A 19,847-nucleotide genomic window follows, 5' to 3' on the forward strand; every position below is an offset into this window, starting at 1 on the left:
GAGGAAACCATCTGTAAACGTGCAGACCGCCAACGTGAGAATGCTGTCGCGGTCGGCCAGTTTAAAACAGACAGCACAGAAATGTCCACGATGGAGGTCGTTCACGATGATGCTATGGGTGATGCTCCAGACACAGGTCCTAAAACGTAGACCATCGATCCGTCCAGCGGAAGCACTTACGGATAGGACAAGTAAAACGTCGGAAAAATTAGTGACGAACACAGCTGAATCTTTCAGTAAATAAATAGCAGTGAAATTTAGACTGAAAATCTAAGAGAAAATCCCTGCAGGAGGACAAATGATGTACACAATCAATTTTTAGTAACTTCTAATTCTGCCCACGGGGAAATCTAGGTTGAAAACATAATGATGCCTTATTCTGAAGCGATGTCCCTGCCAAATACGAATTGTTTGCGGGAAATCCGTAAAGAACAAAAACAATTGCAGTAGCTGGGGATTGTTTCCTCAAGTACAGACAAGCGAAAACGTAAGAAAAGAGACGCGAAGTCTAATCTTTCTCCAACATCCAAATATATTACAAGATGAGAAACTACAAGAATAGGTGCTGGGGCTGGAAATAAGTAGTTTACAGCTAGAAAACACGATAATGACCTACCAAACGGCTGGTCCCGGCGGAGGTTCGAGTCCTCCCTTGTGCTTGTGTGTGTGTGTTTGTCCTTAGGATAATTTAGGTTAAGTAGTGTGTAAGCTTAGGGACTGATGGCCTTAGCAGTTAAGTCCCATAAACTTTCACACACATTTGAACATTTTTTGAACCTATCAAAATGATACTATTTTCACTTTAAATGTCAACAGAATTTCAATTAAGCTAAAACTGACGTGTCTCTAAAGGCTTTTATTCACCACCGAAATTGATACAGCGTTGCTCCAGTGAGTAGAAACTAATATCAAGGTGAAACTGCGCGGTACAATGTCGTTCTCAGCAGATCATAAAGTTCTGGAGTGGCGAAATTTTCGAAGTAGTTTTGCTAACTATGCGAGAGCAAGGTCTGTGCATCCGTGATTTAATACGATGTTGAAAGTTGTTGTTTTTGTTACTTACATTTTTGATTTTAGAGTTAGTATTTCTATGGATTATGTTGTATTTTAACTGCAGATTAACATAATGTAGGTTAAGATTGTACAAGAAAAAAATGGAGAATACTTCATGCTATTTACGTAGCAGGAAGAACGTCAGATACTGGAGGAGAAAGATTTTGTTGGAACATCCGTACTCTTAGTTTTTATCAAGGAGCGTAATTTATAACATTTATAAAGAAGAGACATAAGGATTTAAAAGAAGAAAATTCCTTTTAATTTTAGTAGTGAAGAGAACAAAAGCCATCAAGATTGGTATTTCATTTTATTATTTATTTCCATATTTAATCTCACCTTCAAAAAAATAAACAATTTATAGTTACTACAGTGATTAATTTTTGTTTTTACCTATGGAAAATCTCTTAATTTAGGATATAGGAAAAGAGACTTGGTAAACTATTGCCACCTGGAAAGAAAATATTTTCTCGTTATGTCACCAGCTGTAATGTATTTTCATTTTCACAAGCAAAGGTGTAGGAGACGATTCGTAATACTTTAGACGCAGATGAAGGAAAAATGCAGATGAAGAAACAAAATCGTGGAAGCCAGGCTGAGGAGACAGCATAAGATCCATAAGGTGAGCGAAAGGAAGGAGTAAAATCGGAAAAAAAAGAAAAAAAAAGAAAAAAGCTCGCATTTGAGTGTTCTGGACTGCCACACTTGCGTATGCAGGTAGTTCACCCATACCAGGAATCGAGAATCTTGACGACTTTTGCCTATAATCAGTATGAATATTGACAGGAAACAGGTTCTGAAAATTCCAAGACTTTGGAGAATGATTCAATTTTAAGATTTAATTTTGAATTTTTTGTATGATTTCGCATTTGCCATTGTAACTTTTTTATTTCTTTCATTAATTCTGACGCTATATTAACATGATACGCTAATTAGCAACAGTAGTTATGCTTTCCTTTATGTGCAATGTAAAACTTTCCTTTTTGCCAAATTTCCCGATTCTGTGTCAACAGAAAGTATCATAAAAGTTTTCATGATTGATTTTGAGAGCATCAAAATATGTGACACAATGACAATACCTTTTATTGCACTACTTGGAAGCTTACATTTTTTACGCCGCCGAGGGACGGTAGACCTCAGTACCTGACATAAATTTGAACATAAGTCTCAACATTCTTCACAATCGGACAGAGGTATGGAACCCTAAAAAAAAGAAAAGAGGGGAAGAAAAAACGTAGACTTATGAGGTGACACTCAACCCAGAGATGGTGGGTTCGAGTCCTGATGGCGAACGAAATTTTTATCTTGAGTATGTGGCCACCAAGCTTAGGCGAGATTATGGGATATGACGCACAGTTCATGAACACTAAGCGTCATGGTCGTGTTCTGTATTTAATTCTAAACAACTCAGTTGTGTCTCATGCAATGAGGACATGTGACTCCGTTTATGTATCGTCGTTTCCTTAAGGACGTGAAACTCAGTGAGCGCTTTGGGGTATTCGAGAGAAGAAGGCCGTATATCAACACCAGGTATCACCCTCTCCACGACACCACACTACACACACATGCGTTACAGCCAACTGCGTAAGACAACTACTGTTAAGACACAACTGTCATATTTTGCGAAGGAAAAGGGTAACTGGACACGGTCCCACCTTTATGGGTATAGCCGTCACAAATGCACAGTTCCATAATTTTCATTTGTTTGCTTCGATGTAACCACAGTGCGGTAAAAAGCTGATGTGAGATCTGTATATTAGTCCGCCTGCTTAGAATTTCATGGATGTTAGCGTACGTGATCCTTTCGAAGTCATATGCAGCAAAGGGATTAAAGTGGCTCCTTGTATAGTTTATCCCACTGTAATAACTGTTTGGTGTGATTTTGTAGCGTGGCCCACTTTTACTTTCTCCTTGCCATGTGTGCGGTTTGTAGAGCATTCTGGAAACCTAGTGATCTCCTTTGGAGCTCTTCTCGGGAGACAAAACGTTCCTGTGGTCGAGATAAAAACTATATACAGCCGACAAAACAACACTATTTTGCACGGAAAATAGCTAAGTCCCCAATCGGGCATTCACCTTAAACAGCCATTTGTGTTATAACGGTAGTATATTCTGATATTGGCGAGGCGTAATATACATTGGAGATTAATACCAATTAAACACTATACATGAAAGCATAGGAGAACGACGAAGATCGCGAAATCTACGAAGAAGGAGTTGCTGTTACTGTGCAAGTAGCTCATGATCAACGTGCCTGTTCGTCACTCCTTGAAGCATAGTACTGCTCCGCCTTGAGGTAAATATTTATTATCTGCTCGTCGTAGTAGGTGCCAACGGCCTTTCTGTGTCAGCTTCTCTCATCTTGATGATTACACACTGTTGCATATTATTTGTTGTCTTTAAGAGAGCTTTTGGACTACGAGCTACAAAAACTGTATCAAGAACCTCAAAATATTTTATACAAAGTCCATCCTAGTTATCTCAATGACATTCGGTTTATAGGAGTGAAGAGTATATGATTTTAGATCGCACTTCGTTTCGAAGCTCGTATTTCAGATGTAGGAGAGAGTAACTAACCGAATAATTATTAAATTATTTGACACGAATAAAACTGGTAATGATATGCTTTTTATCACATTACGCGAGCAAATGTAAACACCAGGCTGAACAGCAATCATTTGCCTCTATATACAGGAGCCGGCCGGTGTGGCCAAGCGGTTCTAGGCGCTTCAGATCGGAACCGCACTGCTGCTGCGGTCGCAGGTTCGAATCCTGCCTGGGGCACGGATGTGTGTGATGTCCTTATGTTAGTTAGGTTTAAGTAGTTCTTAGTCTAGGGGACTGATGACCTCAGATGTTGCCGGCCAGTGTGGCCGAGCGGTTCTAGGCGCTTCAGTCTGGAACCGCGTGACAGTCACGGTCGCAGGTTCGAATCCTGCCTCGGACATGGATGTGTGTGTTGTCCTTAGGTTAGTTAGGTTTAAGTAGTTCTAAGTTCTAGGGGACTGATGACCTCAGATGTTAAGTCCCATAGTGCTGAGAGCCATTTGAACCATTTTCTGATATGTTGTGGGCAGTAGAGTGATTGATAGACTGTGAGGAATTAGATACATCACACTGTTTTATATGTAGGGGCTTTCATGCACACAAGGAATGGGTAATTTCGTTGTATATGAAGTGACTGTGGCAAAAGGCCTTTTAGTTACTAGTTTCGATGTTATGGATGAGGATGATATAGACAGGTCAATTGTGGACCTAACTATAAGCGAACTGTCAACACAGCTGCATTACATGTGAAATTTGAGCATTTGAAAAGAGAAGGTAGGATAGCAACAGAGAAGCTATTGGTAAAGTTTGTGCATTTGTTCAGTCCCAGTGGGTCATTGCCAATGACACCTATAATCTACACAGGATTCTGACTAGACTCAAATATCCTGTGTATCAGGAACCACAAAGAACACCCCACAAGTTACAAAAAATAACAAAATACACTCATGCTCATAAATTAAGGAAACTGCTAATACATGCTGAAAGTGAAACAAAGCTCTGGTGGGCGGTGCGCGGGTTTAAATCACCTCGGGGTATGACCATGCGGTTCATTTGACTTGCGGTCGTCGCACGGTGGCGCTGGTAGCAATGCACATACACAGAGGTGTGTTAGTGCGGCAAGTAAGTGTGTAGACGTTTTCAGACGTGCTAATGGGGACTGTGTGCTGAAAATGGCTCAAAGGACACATATTGATGACGTTATGAGGGGTAGAATACTAGGGCGACTGGAAGCTGGTCAAACACAGCAGGTCGTAGGACGGGTCCTCCGTGTGCCACCAAGTGTGATCTCAGGATTATGGCAACGATTCAAGCAGACAGGAAACGTGTCCAGGCGCTACAGTACGGGACGTCTACAGTGTACAACAACCACAAGAAGACTGATATTTCACCATCAGTGCCCGCAGACGGCCACGGAGTACTACAGGTAGCCTTGGTCGGGACCTTTATTGCAGCCACTAGAACAGTTGTCTCCAGACACACAGTCTACAGACGACTAAAAAGACGTAGTTTATTCGCCCAGACACCTGAAAGATGCATTCCACTGACCCCTGTCACAGGAGAGCCCGTAAAGCCTGGTGTCAAGAAAACAGTACATGGTCATTGGAACAGTGGTCCCAGGTTATGTTCACGGACGAGATTAGGTATAGTCTGAACAGTGATTCTCGCCGCGTTTTCATCTGGCGTGAACTAGGAATCAGATACCAAGCCCTTAATGCCCTTGAAAGAGACCTGTATGGAGGTCGTGGTTTGATGGTGTGGGGTGGGATTATGACTGGTGCACATACATCCCTGCATGTCTTTGACAGAGGAACTGTAACAGGTCAGGTGTATCGGGACGTCGTTTTGCACCAGTATGTCCGCCTTTTCAGGGGTGCAGTGGGTCCCACCTTCCTCCTGATGGATGATAAGGCACGGCCCCACCGAACTGCCATCGTGGAGGAGTACCTTGAAACAGAAGGTATCAGGCGAATGGAGTGGCCTGCCTGTTCTCCAGACCTAGACCCCATCGAGCACGTCTGGTATGCTCTCGGTCGACATATCGCACGTCTTCATATCCCTACGACACTTCAGGAGCTCCGACAGGCACTGGTGCAAGAATGGGAGGCTATACCCCAGCAGCTACTCGACGACCTGATACAGAGTATGCCAACCCGTTGTGCGGCCTGTGTACGTGTGCATGGTGATCATACCCCATATTGATGTCGGGATACGTGCGCAGGAAACAGTGGCGTTTTGTAGAACATGTATTTCGGGACGGTATTCTCAAATTATCACTAATACCGTGGACTTACAGATCTGTGTCGTGTGTGTTCCCTATGTGCCTATGCTATTAGCGCCAGTTTTTTGTAGTGCCACGTTGTGTGGCACCACATCTGCAATTATCCTTCATTTATGAGCTTGAGTGTAATTTATTAATCAACAACTGAACGATAGCATAACAGCAGGAAATAACAGTTCTTGTAAAACATCAATTATTACTAACCTAAGTATAGTCAGATCGTGTGAAAAAGTATAGGTTTCTGTTGTGATTATTGTTATTTATTCACTAAATGGGTTATGGATGAATATCTGGTATGAAACATTCACAAAGGAATGGCCAGCGACTGCATTTACAGTCCCTCTGGATCATTACCAGTACGAGCAAGCGCCATTTGGTTTAGACAACACAGCAGCCACATCTCAATGATTCGTAGCTGAATTATTAGAAGGTTTAAAGTCATATCAGCGCATTGGGTACTTGTATGACATTATTGTATTTTCGAAGGATATGAAGGAGCACACATGTATCAAGAAGAAGTTTTAGAAGGTTGTGTTCTGCATGCCCAATGTTGAGTAGCAAGAAGTGCCATTTTGCTTTAACAGAAGTTAACTACCTAGGACACATAATTAGCTGCGACAGTATAAAAAGAGACATGAGGTTAAAACATGCAGTACATGTTTTTCTGTCACTGCAAATGACTAAATAGCTACAGTCATTTTTAGAATTAGCCAATCATTGTAGGGAATTTGTAATAGGTTTGTGAATATTGCAAGAATGTTGACACAGTTATTGAAGAAGCCAGTGGATAGATGAATGCCAAGCTGTATTCGAAAAACTGGAGGAGGCGTTAACAACTAGCCATGTATTAGTATTTCCATATTGTGAAAAATGAGTTTATTGTGTCCCTTAACGGAAGCAGTCAGGTGGTATGGTGTGTTCTACGCCAGCTGTGACGGGAAAGAGCACCCAGTGGCTTACATATCAAAAGAATTAAATACAGCTGAAAAAAATATTCGATCATGGAAAGAGAAATGTTCAATTTGATATGTGCTCTCACTTACTTCAGGTATAATCTGTATGGCGGGAAACTCAAACTATTAACCGACCAATCAGCACTGAAATGTTTATTACGGTTAATACGAAGCGTATTTCCGTAAAGTAGTGCGAATTTGTCATTCAGGTATTCATAAACTGGGTAGAAAGCATCGTAGCGCAGATGGACTAATCAGGTAGAGTGGTCTCATACAAATGATTTATTCTAGCATTGTGGAATGGCAGAAGGTGCAGTCTGTTGATGGAGATTAAAAGTTATTGAAAACACAGCTGCAGTTCAATCTGCATGATGTCTTATTACTTAGGACAATGAAGTTAGGGTCACACATCATAACACCTGTTACAATTTGATACAAAGCATTTAAGGAAGTTATCACGACAAGAAAGACACAGAACGAGGAATGATAGCATATCTGTACGGTACTGATGGGAACTATGGAAAGAGGATGTTGAGCAGTGTGTGAAAAATTATATACTTTGTGCATACTTCAGTCAGTCAGTCAAAAGAAGTACCACTTCAGAGACTACTGAGGCATCTATACCACTCAGTGAGACAGATATGTACAGTCGTGCTCAAAAGTATCCCAACGACCTGAATTGTATTTCGCCTGATTCGCATACAACCCTCATAACGCAGCTGTCTAGCAGGTCCTCTAATCGCACCTCGGTACAGTCGTTTGACTATTGAAAATTGTTCCTACAAATCACCACTAGAAAACACTGCTCTGCATCGCAATAACTCAAGATGTAAAATAATACCACGATACTACAAATATCAGCGAAGACTTTACCACAGCAAAGACTGTCCTTAAGGCTTGTAAGCTCACATTTATTACAATAAATGACATACCTGAAATGTTACCACTCTCTTTATTACGTCAGATAGGTAATGCACGTCGTAAGTTCGTCGTATTCATGATTTCCTCTTCAAAGTAACATACCGTACTTATTATTTAACAAAAAAATGACAATAAAAATTTAAGTTATTAACGAGCTGCTAGTTGAGAATATGTATGAACTTCAAATGACACGACGAACCGTCTCGTTCTGGATTCAAACCCAGGTCATGCAGACTAAGCAAAGATATCGTGACTGAAGGAAACTAACAGTCATTCCTGACTTGGCATACAGAGAGTGATATACCTCGATTTCAGACTGTATCAGTTAGCAAATATCAACTGTAAATTACATAACGTAACCATTTTTAACGGACGCGAATTCCTACCCAGCATCTATTGTCCCTGTTAACGAGCTACGAGAGATGTTAAACATTGCTTCTTCGCAAGTAACTTACTTGAAATGCCGTGAGGTAAAGCTTTGTGTTGGACAGGGATTCGAGCCCAGAACCTAATTGGATTGTTATCGAAGCACAATCAACTGTGACATATCGGATTTTCTCGGCAGTAGCAAGATGTTTTAACTGAAATGACGAGACGAAACATTAATTTTTTCCTTCCCAGGACTCCAACCCGGCACCTATCGCTGTTATATTCTAGAGAAAACGAACGTTAAATATGGGTTTGTTACACCATCAGCGACATGTGAGCATGTTTCAACTAGAAATAATATGACGAAGAGTTCAGTGCTGACTGGTAATCGAACCCCACACATATTGTTGTTGACTACACACAAAGAGACGTCAGCTACCGAATTTTTCTCCACCAGCAGCTCGAAATAACATCCTTGAACTTACAGTGATCTCGCAAATAGTTCTGTGTCTCACTGGGGGTCAAAAAATCAGATATCGTTAGTGGTGACAACGAATGAAAATACATTAAAAATCAAAATTATTATCCACCAGCAGATAGGTGTACTCATGCTAGGTCTTGATAATACATAATGAAAACTTTAGTGCCGGGCCAGGATTTGAACCCATTCACGCGCAATATGTGGAGATGTTGAGGAATCTGCAGTTTTGACCAAACAACAAATTGTATTCGAGCTGTATTGTCACGAAGGGATCAAATTCCGCGTTAAGGGCGGTCTGAGTTGCATTCCCAGTTCAGAACCAGTTTTATCGACGTACAGAAGCTCAAATAAAAGGTGGAATAAGTGTCCTGTGACCCTACATAGCGTTTGTTTCGTCACTAGAAATAAATAACTAGTATAATAAAGGTTACTGGTGATAGAGTATCTACATGTCGCCACTCCTGACTTTATTTTGGTTCAACCTAACGTCTACTTGGTAGAGAAGGAATATCATGTTTAATGTAAATTTCAGACCACAATGACAGTATACCTTCTTCACTTGGCATAGCCAGAAGAGAATAGAATCTGTCTCTCCCTATCAAAAATCGTCGGCGTAAGATGGAATCGAACCCAGACCATGAGTAAATGAATCTATCAGCAATCCAACAGACCACCAAATCCTCTGACCTGTGCTTCATTTTTCAATTGTAACGCCGTTATGCCACACTGGATGAGAATTCTGACACACAGGCTCCCTGTAGTGGTTTGCAGCATGTTCAGTACATTTATTTACTTGGTTGATCGAATCGCCATGAACTAGCTGCCTCGGCTACCCAGTGCATACTTTCGACTCTATTTTGTAATCACCGAAATAAAATCACGTAACTGCCACCTACACAGAAATGTATAGGATATACCATCCGACTTTCATAAAAATATCGTCCACAAAATTCCGAAGACTGGAACAACTGACATGTGTGGGAATTATCGCACAATCAACTTAACAGCTCGTGCATACAAGTTGCTGACAAGAATAATGCACAGCAGAATGGAAAAGAAAATTGAGGATCTGTTAGATTGCGTCAGGTTGGCTTAAGGAAAGGTAAAGGCACCAGACATTCAGTTCTCACGTTACGGTTGATGGTGGAAGCAAGACTAAAGAAAAACCGAGACGGTTTCATAGGATTTGGTTAAATGGAAAAAGAAATTATGCAAAATGAAAGCAGCTGTCAAAAGTTGAATGAGAGATTCTTTTAACTAATTTGAAAGCAATGTTTTATCTGCAGATTCTAAAAATAACCCCAAAAAGTTTTGGTCGTATGTAAAATCTATGAACGCTACAAATAATTCAATACTTTCTCTTGCTGACAATATGGTAATGGAACGGATGATGATAAACAGAAGGCCGAAATTCTAAACCTAGCTTTCAAAAACTTATTTACGGTAGAGGACTGCAGCACCATTCACCCTTTCGATTATCGAACAAACGCAAGGATGGCTGACATAGTGTTTTGTGTATCTGGAGTTAAGACCCTTACACGCCAGGAAGGCATCTGGCCCAGACGGTATCCCCTTGTGATTATACGTTGACTATGCCACAAATATAGCACCATTCTTATCCATCATCTATCAGAGATCATTGGAACAGCGGGAAGTTCCACGGGACTGGAGAAAGGCCCAGGTCATAGCAGTCTATAAAAAGAGCAGAAAATCGGACGCACATAATTACCGGCCAAAGCCACTGACATCGATTTGTTGTAGAATTATGGAACATATTTTGTGTTCAGACATAATGACTTTTCTAGACTCTGAGAAGCTCATCTGCAGAAACCGGCACGGTTTTAGGAAACAGCGGTCATGCGAGACACAGCTGGCCTTCTTTGTGCATGATATACAACAGGCTCTAGATTCCGGCTCCCAGGTTGATGCCATATTTATCGACTTTCGAAAGGCGTCCGACTGAGTTCCGCACTGTCGCTTGCTCCAAAAAGTGCGCACTTACGGTCTATCCGATGCCATATGCGGTTGGATAGAAAGTTCTAGGATACACAGAGCAGCATTTCGTCCTGAATACGCTGACTTCAACAGAAACAAGCGTAACGTCAGGTGTGCCCCAGGGTAGCGTAATAGGTCCTCTGCTTTTTACGATTTACATAAACGATCTGGTTGATGGTATTGACAGCTGCATTAGACTGTTTGCCGCTGATGCTGTAGTCGTCAGGAAAGTAGTAACAAGGGGAAAATCCCCATTAATGTACGAGTACAAAATAGATGCCCAGTCCCTGGAAGCGGTAACGTCCGTCAAGTGTCTAGGTGTGACTGTTCGAAATGATGTCAAATAGAATGATGAGATTACACAAGTAATGGGCAAGGCGAACTCTAGATTGCCGTTTATTGGTAGAATCCTGAAGCGATGCGCCGGCCGTTGTGGGCGAGCGGTTCTGAGCGCATCAGTTTGAAACTGCGCGACCGCTGTGGTCGCAGGTTCGAATCCTGCCTCGGGCATGGATGTGTATAATGTCTTTAGGTTAGTTAGGCTTAAGTAGTTCTAAGTTCCCGGGGACTGATGACCTCAGATGTTAAATCCCATAGTGCACAGAGCCATTTCAACCATTTGCAGCGATGCAGTCCTTCAACAAAGGAAATTGCTTACAATACGTTAGTTCGCCCAGTCTTAGAGTATTGTTCGTCTGTGTGGGACCCTTATCAGTTGGTTATGATTGAAGAGATTGAGAAATTCCAAAGATGAGCGGCAATATTCGTGACTGGTACATTTAGTCACCACGAGATCGTCACAAAACTTACAGAAAATTTGAAGTGGAACACACATGTAAATAAGCGACGCGCTAAACGGAAGGGGTGCTCACTACATTCCGAAATCCGATCTTCACCGAGGTTGTAGAGCGTATATTATTAACTCCAACTTTCATATCGCGCAATGATCACTATTCAAAGTTAAGGGAAATTAGAGCACGTACTTGTCCTAGAGCTCGTATTTGTATGGAGTAGAAGAGAATAGAAGCTTTCGAAATGTGGTGCTCCAGAAGAATGCTGAAGATTAGATGAGTAGATCACATAACTAATGAGGAAGTATTGAATAGAATTGGGGAGAAGAGGAGCTTGTGGAACTTGAGTAGAAGAAGGGATCGGTTTGTAGGACATGTTCTGAGACATCGAGGGATCACCAATTTAGAATTGGAGGGCAGTGTGGAGGTTAAAAATCGAAGAGGGAGACCAAGGGATTAATACAGTAAGGAGATTCAGAAGGATGTAGGCTGCAGTAGGTACTGGGAGATGAAGAAGCTTGCGCAGGATAGAGTAGCATGGAGAGCTGCATCAAACCAGTCTCAGGACTGAAGACCACAACAACAACTGAGGCGTTCAGACAGTCGTTCTTCCCTCGTGCGATCCGCGAGTGGAACATAGGGGGGGGGGGGGGGAGGGGAAATAGGACTTCTGCGCGAATTGTGCCCTCCGCCACATACCGCTTAGTGGCTAGCGGAGTATATGTGTAGATATGTAGATGAAGGTAAGAAATTCTGTTACGTAGGCAGTAAAATAACCCGTGACGGACGGAGCGAGGAGGACATCAAAAGCACACTAGCACTGGCAGAAAGGGCATTCCTGATCAAGAGAAGTCTATTAGTAACAAACATAGGTCTTAATTTGGGAAAAAAAATTGTGAGAATGTACGTTTGGAGCGCAGCATTGCACAGCAGTGAAACATGGGTGTGGGCAGACTGGAACAGAAGAGATTCGAAGCATTTGAGACGTGGTGCTACTGACGAATGTTGAAAATTAGGTGGACTCATAAGATAAGGAATGAAGACGTCCTGTGTAGATTGGGAGAGGAAAGGAATATGTGGGAAACAGTGCCAAGAAGAAGGGACAGGGTGATAGGCCACTGTTAATACATCAGGGAATGACTTCTATGGTACTAGAGGGACTTGCAGTGGGGAAAAACTGTAGAGGGAGACAGTGATCTGGACATATCCAGTAAAAAATTGAGGACGGAGTTTGCAAGTGCTACTCTGTGATACAGAGATTAGCACACGAGAGGAATTCGTGACGGGCCGCATCAACCCAGTAGGAAGACTGATGAAAAAAAAAAAAATCTTTATAGGACTCCTCGTTTGCGATCTAGTTCTTTCTATGCGAACTAATTATTTTACTGTGAACTTGAAACTGAAACAAATGAGCCTTCTAGTCTTATTGACCAGGTTTCAACACTTCTAAGAGTACCTTGATCAGAATCAAAACAATCAAAATGGTCTATAACATAGTTACAAATTTGTAGGAAAAGACATTTTTACATGAAAAGTGTAACTACTGAGTAACAATAAAACACAAAGGCAGTTCTTACGTGTCACATATAAAATAATTACGTCCATAAGGGCTTTAGTCACAAAAAATATAAAAAGGGATCTTACTGTGAGCAAAACCAAAATCGGTGGCGAAGTAATGATTAATTTAATACAAACAGACTTCACTGATCGACAGATTTGCTAATTCTGTTTTTCCCGACATTCTATTCTGCACTTAAACTCTTCAAGCTCACGTACACTGTCTGATCGGATGTATCCGCACTCCTGCGTTTTACGACGGCTGAGTTCTACTGAAGTCAGGTGTCTGAATGTCTATGCAGAAATGGCAACCAATTCTTCCTCAACTGCCAAAACCAGAGAAAGTAGTGACGCCGAAACGCAGCGGTCTGATGCGAAGTCGACGTAGTGACTCTGGAGATCAGGGTGGGCGGCCTGTACAGTGATAATTGAAGCTGACTGTCATATGTCACGTTGAAGTGTAACTCACCTACTACTGCTTGGATGCAGTGGTGTGTGTGAGCAGGTGTTTGATGGTGACCTGTAATGGAAACATTTCCAGGCGGTTAACAGTCTTCGTACGCAGCCACGGTCGGAAAAGCGTGTAGGTGTCAGAAACGGTGCATAACGAAGGTTGATGTCGGCTGTCGGCATGGTGTTGCTCTCAGTACGGCAGTAGCACTAATAAATTGTGATCTGAATCTACATCTGCTCCTGTGTATGTCTTACAACCCAGTATTTGATTTATTAATCTCTACCGGACCATGATGTAATCTAACAGAAATCTTCCCGCACCTCCCTGTCGTTTCCAAGTATACCTCCTTTTCTTGTAATTCTTGAACAAAGTATTTTATTGTTGAACAGAGAGTTCGCTACTACCAACTGATATTTATTGCAGAACTACTAAGTATTTATCCTCTCTCATTCCTAACACCAAGCCCATATTCTCTCGTAAACATTTCATCTACTCATCCCCCTACAACTACATTAAAGGTTCCCCATTACTATCTGATTTTCATCTCCCATTACGCACTGAATTACTCGTTCGATATAATCACATAAATACTCTGTTTTTTCGTCTTCAGCTTGCGACGTCGGCGTTGGTTTGCTGTAGATTCTGATGAGAAAAGTCACAGTGACACAGTCTCTGTTCTACCTTCCTATTCAAAACGAATCCTACTCCCTTTATACCATTCTCTGCTTTTGTTGATATTATCCGATGCTCATAAGACCAGAAATCCTTGTTTTGTTTCCATTTCACTTCACTGACCCTCACTATATCTAGATGGAGCCTTTTCATTTCCTTTTCATATAGTCTATCTTTCCTACCACTTTTGAATTTCTGATATTCCACGCCCCGTCTCGTAGAACCTTAACCTTTCGTTAATTATTCAATCTTTTTCTCGTGGGGACAGCCCCGTTAGCAGTCTCCTCCCGGAGATCCGAAGGTGTGGACTAGTCCGCAATGTTTTGACAGTGGAGAGAGAAATCATCATAACATGCTTTCAGTACAAGCCACATGCCCTGTGGATAGATATTATGTGTCTTTACGCAGTGGTTTCCATTGCCTTCTGCATCCTCATACAGATGATCATTGCTGGTTCTTCCACCTTTAGGGACAGTTTCCCACACAAAGGGCAAGAGCGTGTCCCGAACCTCTGTCCGCCCCTCTTTCCTTTTTGACAAGTCCGTTGGAAGAATGAAGGTGACTTCTGTTGCCGGAAGTCTTCGGCCACCAAAGCTGTTGATTTTTGTTCATAGTCTAAGCAGTGGCTGGTTTCGGACCTGGGACCGACAACGTTTTTATTGCTAATCAAAGACGCTAGCATTAGACCACTGGTCTAGGCGTACGTCAGCAACTGTGAGTTTCTCTTCCTGACGCGTATTTAATGTTGGTTGGTGACTGTGGTACTTCCCATAGTCACGCAGCTACGCATTCAACAAATTGTCGAATGATGTAAGACTGTAACTACTACTTATGTAATCGTATGTCTAGGGCCCCCTGTCGGGCAGGCCGTAAACTCCCAGACCCAGTCGGGAATCGAACCCGGTCCCAGAGGACTGACAATCCGTCACGCTGACCATTTAGCTACCGGGAGCGGACACTGTAACCAGTAACAAAGTAGTGATAACCTGCTGTCTGAACTGTTTAGCGTCTTCAGATTAATTCTGTTACGCCCTGAGTCCCAACCATTTATAATATTTGGTCTCTACTCTGCTGTACCTAACATTTATGGACTCATCTCCACAGTGTCTGCGTGAGAAAGTGATTACGGATTGTGTTTAAAAACACAGCAGCGTTCTCAAGATAAGCCGCAATTTACTTTCACCCACTCCCTGCAGACACTTTCAAGTTTTAATACGGTCTTAAAAGTTAAGCACTCTTTCAGATTTTCCTCATGCTTAAAGTAATTTTGCCTCGAAGGCTGGTTGTAGTTTCAGGAGCGGAGAGAGAGGATTAGGGTTGGCCGTGACTAAAATTTTTTGGTGTATATTGTTTCATCAGTTCCGATTTAAAAACAAGTATCAAATGTTACGCCTAAGCTTCACTAAAATAAAAACAATACTAGTAGTGAGGCTGGCAGACTTTGAATAAATTTACCAAATATGAGCCCTAAGAATGAAGCTCTTAAAGCGTTGCTAACAGCTCCCTAAGCCCACTAAAGCCTTACGCCCAGAAGCAATGCAAAGTAGACTAGGGGGTATTGAGTGTCTTAAATCAGCGGTTCCGAAATGTTCGAACTAAAGAAATTAAGCAGTCACAAAGTAGGATGGCAGTGCATTATGGGGTACATCATCTAGAGAACAGCCTGATTTTAATTCCACTCTAGAACCTGCCTTTCAGTTCTGTCATTGCTTCTTTGACGTACAGACTGAAGATCAGTGGAAAAAGACTGAATTCCTTTCTTACACCCTGTTTAATATGAACATTTCGTTCTTGCTCTTCCATTCTTATTGTCTCTTCTTGGTTTACATTTTTACATTGTCCGCCTTTTCCTGTAGCTTACACCTATTTTACGAACACCTTGTAGCTGTTTGCATTGCCGACTGCTTTATCTACGTTGACAAATCTTATGAAGGAGTCTTGATTCTTCGTAAGTCTTGTTCCTATTATGAACCCCAATAACACAACTGCCTCTCTGGTAGCCTTGTATTTCTAAACTCAACGCCATCTGTTCTTCTGGATATCATTCTTGTCGGCAGTTTTTGTACATGGGTTGTATAATAGAATGGTAATATACAGGGTGATCAAAAAGTCAGTACAAATTTGAAAACTTAATAAACCAGGGAATAATGTAGATAGAGAGGTATAAATTGACACACATGCTTGAAATGACATGCGGTTTTATTAGAACCAAAAAAACTAAGTATTGCTAGACGCGTGAAAGATCTCTTGCTCGCGTCGTTTGGTGATGATCGTGTGCTCAGCCGCCACTTTCGTCAGGCTTGGCCTCCCAGGTCCCCAGACCTCAGTCCGTGCGATTATTGACTTTGGGGTTACCTGAAGTCGCAAGTGTATCGTGATCGACCGACATCTCTAGGGATGCTGAAAGACAACTTCTGATGCCAATGCCTCACCAAAACTCCGAACATGCTTTACAGTGCTGTTCATAACATTATTCCTCGACTACAGCTATTGTTGAGGAATGATGATGAAGATATTGAGCATTTCCTGTAAAGAATGTCATCTTTGCTTTGTCTTACTTTGTTATGTTAATTATTGCTATTCTGATCAGATGAAGCGCCATCTGTCGGACATTTGTTGAACGTTTGTATTTTTTTGGTTCTAATAAAACCCATGTCATTCCAAGCATGTGTGTCAATTTGTACCTCTGTATCTACATTATTCCGTGATTTATTCAGTTTTCAAATTTATACTGACTTTTTGATCATCTGGTATACACTGTATGGCAAACAATAATGAGAATCTCTTCTCAGGCAAATAGGCAATGACAGTGTGAGAATAAGTTGCAGGTATTATTATTCCAGTTCTTACAGACAACTTGAGTCTCTCTGTCGTTATTGGTACGCTTTATATGGAGTAGAAATAAGGCTTGATTCGCCTACAGCACAAGAGTGACAACCCAAAATCAGCAGCAGTCTATAGGCTGATCAGCGTATTACTTGTACTGTCGAAAGCCTCGGAGTACGTTTTCCAAGAACAGATAAAGTACTACCTTAAAATTAGCAATGTATGTGATAAATATGAGGACACTGCTGCTGTCATGACAGACCTGAATGTTGAATTTCGTTCAGAATTACGATAGGCACCAAACGTGGCTCTTGAAGGCGAAGAAGTCGCAGGTCATTATATGACATGGGAAACTTTTTTGGAAACTTTTCGTGAAAATTCCGTCTGTATTCCTTGATTTATTCAATTACCCCGTTAGAAAGCAGTAACAGATCTCTGCATAATGTGGGCTAAGCATTGAAACGGCGAAGAATCCACAGCATACAGGAGATCGGTCTCTCGATAGTATGGAATCAAAAAATTTAGAAATTTTTCGCTCCGAAAATAAACAAACTCTGTTCCGGTCTTTAACTCCGCCAATATTTGTTACTGTGATGTAGTGCAACACCGTACGAATATTGAAAACTGCAGACGATGTAGTAATGAAATTTTTTGTAACATGTGTATGTAAAATTCGGTTATTTGGTGACGTCAATCTTTTCGATGCTTAGCTGAGTTGCATGTCACCGTCTAGATGACATGATTTACGTGCGTTCTGCTTTCTTAATCGCTGTTTTAGCCACTAGTGTCCTCACTACTTTTCCTCGAATATCGAATACTGTCCAACAGTACAAGATCGGATAACTACCATTATGCTGGCCGTATCTGCGTATAACAACAGCCGCGTGGGATTAGCCGAGCGGTGTAAGGCGGTGCAGTCATGGACTGTGCGGCTGGTCCCTCGGGCATGTGTGTGTGTGTTTGTCCTTAGGATAATTTAGGTTAAGTAGTATGTAAGCTTAGGGACTGATGGCCTTAGCAGCTAAGTCCCATAAGATTTCACACACATTTGAACATATAACAACACATTTTTCTCTATTTCAGCCATACAGTTCTGGGAAAAACAATCCAGAAATCTACATTCTAACTGGAACCACTACGTATTCAAGTGGAGGTGAAAGCTTTCTGTTATTCTCGAGGTAGCATCCCTCTCGATATATTTCAGCTGTCTTCCTTCTCTCCAACAGTGAATTAGAATTTCATCCACTCTGAACATTATCTGTGTTTTCCTTATCTCCGAAAATTTATGTTTCCATCCTTCCATCTCTTCAGCTATTCCTGTCCTGTTATTTTCCTTCTTAACTCCAATAGGAATAACTTCTTTCCTGTTTTTGAATCCTTCTTTACTGTTACCATACATATCTGTTAGAAGCCAATCGTGACATTCGACTAAAATTAAGAAGGAAATTACTTGAATACGACAGCGTGCAAAGAGCTGGGAGCGACAAGATGCCAGGAAAAAAATACTTCACCCAAACCAGACTGAATGATTTTTTTAACAAGGTGTGGAAACTGTCACTATAATTTTTTAACAGGTGAAATTTGGCAAACTCAAAGGAATGCAACTACACTGAAGGAAAAAATCGTAACACCGAAAAATTATGAATGTAAACTAATGAAATTTCGGGAATGCATTTGTCAAGGTAACATATTTAAGTGATTAATAATAAAAGATCGCAGGCTAATGCAAGTGCGAGATAAGTCATTGCAAATGTGAAATGCCGCTGCATGATAACCAATGTAAGCTCCAGAATGTTGAACGGAAGCATGCAAACGTGCAAGCATTGTGTTGTGCAGGTGCTAAATGTCGGTTTATGGGTTACAGCTCGGTGCCATTTGGACTTGTTCGGTCAATACAGGCACGGTTAAAGCTGGCTGTGGATGATGCTGGAGTTGTCGTCCGATGACGTCCCATGTGTGTTCGACTAGAGACAGATCTGGTGATCGAGCAGGCCAGTGCAATTTGTAGACACTCCGTATTGGTTTACAACAGCGGTACGTGTGCGAGCGTTATCCTGTTGAATAACACCCCCTGGAGCGCTGTTCATAAATGGCAGCACTACACGTCGAATCACCAGACTGATGCATAGATTTCCAGTGTGGGTGCGTAGGATAACTATGAGAGTGCTCCTGCTGTCGTACGAAATCACATTCCACACCATGACATCAGTTGTAGGTCGATTGTGTCCAGTAGGTTGCAGGCCATCTGCAGGCTCCCTTCTAACCAACACACGATCATCACTGTCACCGAGGTAAAACCAGCCTTCATCATAAAACACAACAGACCTCCATCCTGCCTTCCAGAGAGCTCTTACTTGACACCACTGCAGTTGCAAATGGCGGTGGTTTGGGGCCAGCGGAATGCACGCTGCAGGTCGTCTGGCTCGGGGCTGTCCTTGAAGTAACCGATTTGTAACCAGTTCGTTGTGTCACTGTTGTGCCAGATACAGTACAATGTGCCAGAGCCATACGCTGAACATGACGTTCTTTCCTCTCGGTAGTTCCACGTCGCCGCCCGGAGCACGGTCTTCCTGTGGTCGTACATTCATGTGCCACGGCTGTCTGAAATCATGTGCAGAGGCTAGTTTCCCGCCGCGTCTTGCTGCAGTATAGCAGGAGGAACATCCAACTTCTCGTAGCCCTACTACACGGCCTCGTTTAAACTCGTTGCGGTGTTGCTAATGGCGTCTTTATAGCCTTAAAGGTATTCTCGATTAACATCAACTCATCACGTTCGATCTCAAAGGTAACTAACGCTCACGACAGTTATTGCGTGTATTTATAGCAAGTCTTATTTGTATCCTCATAGTGGTGGTAGTAGCTCCACTATTATGCAACTGGCGCGAAATCTGAATAGACGTCATCTTTCAGATATAAAACCACGGCTACAAAGTTTCCTTTATGTCGC

Source organism: Schistocerca cancellata, chromosome 2, assembly GCF_023864275.1.
Source record: "Schistocerca cancellata isolate TAMUIC-IGC-003103 chromosome 2, iqSchCanc2.1, whole genome shotgun sequence".
NCBI lineage: Eukaryota > Metazoa > Arthropoda > Insecta > Orthoptera > Acrididae > Schistocerca > Schistocerca cancellata.